Source organism: Haemaphysalis longicornis, unplaced genomic scaffold, assembly GCF_048455015.1.
Source record: "Haemaphysalis longicornis isolate Haplotype H1 unplaced genomic scaffold, Haemaphysalis longicornis Haplotype H1 scaffold_6, whole genome shotgun sequence".
Lineage (NCBI taxonomy): Eukaryota > Metazoa > Arthropoda > Arachnida > Ixodida > Ixodidae > Haemaphysalis > Haemaphysalis longicornis.
Genome location: NW_027526407.1, coordinates 122,066,011 through 122,069,866, shown reverse-complemented (window position 1 = coordinate 122,069,866; position 3,856 = coordinate 122,066,011). Strand labels below are relative to the sequence as shown.

The 3,856-nt window shown below is 51.4% G+C and overlaps 1 pseudogene; it reads right to left on the bottom strand.

Annotated features, from left to right (window-relative positions):
- Positions 1–1,094: 1,094 nt before the first annotated feature.
- Positions 1,095–2,309, bottom strand: LOC144143232 (uncharacterized; annotated as a pseudogene).
- Between the last annotated feature and the right edge of the window lie 1,547 nt (positions 2,310–3,856).

Genomic DNA, 3,856 nt, shown 5'->3' with positions numbered 1-3,856 from the left:
CAAAAAGGAGCGTAGCGTGGCTGTATCTTTAGGCGCAGGAGCATTAATGATTGCATCAACCTTGGCCTGGAGCGGTGCTATACCCTCTGCGCTGACGTGATGTCCTAAGAACGACAGCTCCGACGTGTTGAAAACGCATTTTTCGTTGAGCTTGAGCCCAGCTCCTGCTATTTGTTCCAGCACTTGCTCCAGGTTTTGCCTGTGTTCGCTCTCCGTCTTGCCAAAAATGATTGTCATCCAAGTAGCACAAGACCCCTTTGCAACCTCCAAGAATTTTCGTCATGATCTGCTGAAACGCAGCTGGTGCCGATGCCAACCCGAAGCAGACCCTCTTGAATCTAAAGAGGCCATCGTGCATTATAAATGAAGTTAGGTCTCTGCTGTCTGGGTAGAGTACAACCTGGTAGTAGGCTGATGCCAGGTCCACCTTGGAAAAGCAGCGTGCTCCATTGAGGGCATGAAGCAGCTCCTCCATATGAGGCAAAGGGAAGGTGTCTGCTACTATAGCTTTGTTGGGTTCCCGGAGATCGACACACAGTCGAATGCTACCATCTGCTTTGCGGGCTGCTACAATAGGAGATACCCACTCGGAAGCATTGACTCTCTCAATGACATCAGCAGAAGTAGCTTCTCAATATCGTCAGAGACAGGCTGGCGGACTGAAAATGGTAGAGGCCTCAGCTTCTGTGCGACTATTGCGATGGAGTATTTCATCTTAACTTTGTGTTGCACACCTCTTACAAGTCCCAGGCCAGGCAAAAACAAGTGGCCAAACTTGGTCCACAGTGTTGGTGGCATACCAAACTTGGGAGGGCCAAGGGGTTTTTTATGCACGGTGCTTTGGGGAAGGCCTGAATTCATAGCTGGAAGCTCTCTGCATTCCTGCGTGGACATTTGCAGGCAGCGCAATTCCTCTCCCATGATGCGAAAGCCAAGGGCTTGAACGGCATGCAGGCCAAGGAGAGATGTACCACATGACGTAACATGAAAAGTTACAATGGCTTCTTTCCCCTTGTACGTGACTAGGGCGTGAAATGATCCGAGAACGGGAATCTTCCTGTGCGAAAAATCAAGCAATGTAAGATGGGAACTTGTCAGTTGTATTGCGTTTTCGAACAAGCCTTGGAATTGGTGCCTACCCATAATAGAGACGGCCGAGCATGTGTCAACCAAGAAGTTCATGGTATGCACCCGTGTCGTCGCAGTAACTGGCGCGACCTTGACATCCACATAGACGCCTGTACTCTTATCAGTACGGACCGCCAAGATGCTAATGACACTGGCAGCATCATCTTCCGGAACGATTTCATGGACCTTTGCAGAATACCCTTCTCGGCCGCGACGGTAGCTGCGACATGCCCCCTTAAAGTGGCCGCGGCGTCCGCAGGCAAAACATGTGCGACCACGCGCGGGGAATTCCGAAGGCGAACAACCTGTTGCGCCGCAGTTTCCGCAGGCATTTGCATTTCTATGCCCGGCGACAACAGCGGCGGCGGCATTCACATCAGGTGAATGTGCGCTGTACGCGCGTGAGCTGAAGTGGCGACGGCCCGGGAGGCGTGTGCCATTATCGCCGTTCTCTCATCGACCCTGCCTGGCTGAGCTGTCTTGCAACTGATGCTGAATGCGCTGCACCGGATTGGCGAAGGCTTCGGATTACCGCTGGGTTTGCTCATGAATCCGTGCTACCTCGACAGCATGATCGAACGTAAGGTTATCGCCTTCCAGCAGCAATCGCTCTCGTAGCCGCGGGCATGAGACGCCTGCTACGAACTGTTCACACAGGTTTTCGTCCGCTTGGGTGGCGAAATTGCAAAGAGCTGCTAACTCCCGAAGCGCTACGGCGAAATCAGTGATGGGCTCACCTTGCAGTTGACGACGCTCCCGGAATCAATGGCGTTGAAGGGGGACGTTGCAAGGGGCGACGAAATGCTTCGAAAGCATCTCAACGGCTACGTCGTACTCGTCGGGTGTGCGCGGGGCTCCAGTGGTCCCGTCTTGCGTTCCAGTAGCTGCAGTGGTTCCGATGATTCCAGTGGCGGCATCTGGCGTGGGCGTGACACCGGGTGCAGCACTCGTTAGCTCTGTCTTGGTTTGCGTCGTACTAGGCGGAAGCGCGTCGAAAATCCGCTTTCCTTCCGTACCAAGACAGTGAAGCAGAGGGCTCCGTGACGGGGTGCCGGTAGCTCGGTCGCTCCGGACGCCCGCAGAAACCTCTCAAAGAGACGTAACCATCGGGCCCATGGAACATCGGGCGTGCCAGGGGTGGCAAGAAACGGAGGCGGTGGCAAAATGCCCGTGGAAGACATCCTCGTCGCCAGAATGTCGTGTAGCCGGCACGGCGACACGTAAAAGTAAACACACTACACCACTGTACGATCCATGACAATAACCCAGTTTAATCAGCGAGTATCGTTTATATACACACGAGCGCAGTAGCGCCATCCATTGTGTGTCCAATGACTCAGAAGGCCATCTGGTGTAAACGAACAACACTACAGGTGCCATCTTCCTTAACAGGACAGCTTCATCTTTTCGGCGACGCTTGTCGCTTCCATGACGCATCGCTGTGTGAACGGTGCTCGCCACCATTTTCTCGAAGTTGTTTAAAGCACTTTTGCATATTTTTTGGCGTCCTTTTTTAGAATACGTAGTGGCGCTATATAAAGATACATTTTTGTAGTCCATAGCTTCTTTTTTCCGTTCAGCCGCGGCCAACTTCGGAGGCGTTATAGTCCCACAAAAGGGTGGAGTGCCAGGCTGGAGAGTTGCGTTTATCTATTTAACCTATTGCACTGCATGCCGATGAATTCTTTCTCCACCCTGCATTGCTATCTTGTAGAACGGCGGGGGCCTGCCAGATGGACAGAGGTTAGGGGCCCCTTGAAACAGTAACGGGAGCTTCTCAAGCCTGAATTCCTTTTCTAAAGTTTCGTAGTAGACCACGGACACCTGAAAGCCCTAGAGATACCGGTGGGTGCACGGGGGTACGCGGGTTCGAACCCGGTACCTTCCGCATACGAAGCGAATGCTGTACCTGTGACCCATTGCTGCAGTAAATGCAGTATGACGCTGTTGCTTCAAGTGTGGAAGCATAAAAATTGGGAATGAATCAGTGGCTAGGGAAAGTAACACGCATCTCAAAAAACAAACTGCGCGCAAATTAACGGGGACAAGAACACATGAAGACGGCACAAGCGCAGACTTTCAACTAGTTTATTATTGCACAATTCAAAGCTTTAAAAGCCCAAGCGCATAATCGCCACGCCCCCAATGCGTCACAGTTCTCGGCGCACTCAGCCGAAAATACAAAAAAAAACGTAACAAAACCACCAAACGAACTTTGAGGCGCACGAATGGCAAAAAATAAGCAAAGATAACCGCATCATACATAGATTGCATCAGTCATCCCTCTATCGCCCTGCTTAATCGAGAAGTCGCATACTTAGATGCACATTGAGCGCTATTTCGGTGCCTCTTCTGGGCATGCGTGTTGGGGGTGGGAGGGGGGTCTTAATCTATGCATGATGTGGTTATCTTTGCTGATTTCTCGCCATTCGTGCGCCTCAAAGTTCGTTTTGTAGTTTTGTTGTTGCGATTTTTTTTTATTTTCGGATGAGTGCGCCGAGAACTGTGACACATTGGGGACGATTGGGCGCTTGGGATTTTAAAGCTTCGAATTGTGCAATAATAAACTAGTTGAGGGTCTGCGCGTGTGCCGTCTTCATGTGTTCTTGTCCCCGTTAAATTGCGCGCAGTTTGTTTTTCGAGATGCATCATTACCAACTAGCCCAACTCTCAACCCTTTGAAAGTAACACGCGCGTAAAATACAGCATGGGTGGATGGCCACGGCTG